Below are 559 nucleotides of genomic sequence, written 5' to 3'. Positions count from 1 at the left end.
CTGTTTAGTTTCAGATAATTTTTTATAAAAAGTTAATTTATAAAATCCAATGAGTGGGTCAGTTAAAAAACTTGTGTGGGTCAATGTCTGACCCACGGGTCAAAGGTTCACCATCCCTGATACAGGCCACATAACACCGACAATATAGCCTATTTAACAATATGCTGAGTTAAAAAGAAAAAATATTTATAATAATAGGATCAATTTTAATAATAAGTATTTAAAAATTTAGATTTTTCTCATTATTTTAAAGAACAAAAAGTTAAATGATTGGTGTTGAATAATTTATCATCAGGAACTTAATAATATTTATGAAACACATATTAAATTAACAAGGATTTTTATTCATGATGATTACTAATCTGGATATCCTAGTTTCTCATCACTTTGGATACATGTTGTAGCCATTAAAATAGTTTCTGTAATACCACTGTTGGCTAATGTAATCAAAATAACTTCTTATTTTTCTATTAATTTCACATCATGCTGATCCCTGATTAATCATTGTTTGTTATTTAGAAACATAACTAAAATAATTAACTATTAAAGACATACCGTC

The sequence above is a fragment of the Halyomorpha halys genome, unplaced genomic scaffold, assembly GCF_000696795.3.
Source record: "Halyomorpha halys isolate HHAL.00 unplaced genomic scaffold, Hhal_1.1 Scaffold33.1, whole genome shotgun sequence".
NCBI classification, from domain to species: Eukaryota; Metazoa; Arthropoda; class Insecta; order Hemiptera; family Pentatomidae; genus Halyomorpha; species Halyomorpha halys.
This window is presented reverse-complemented; position numbering follows the sequence as displayed.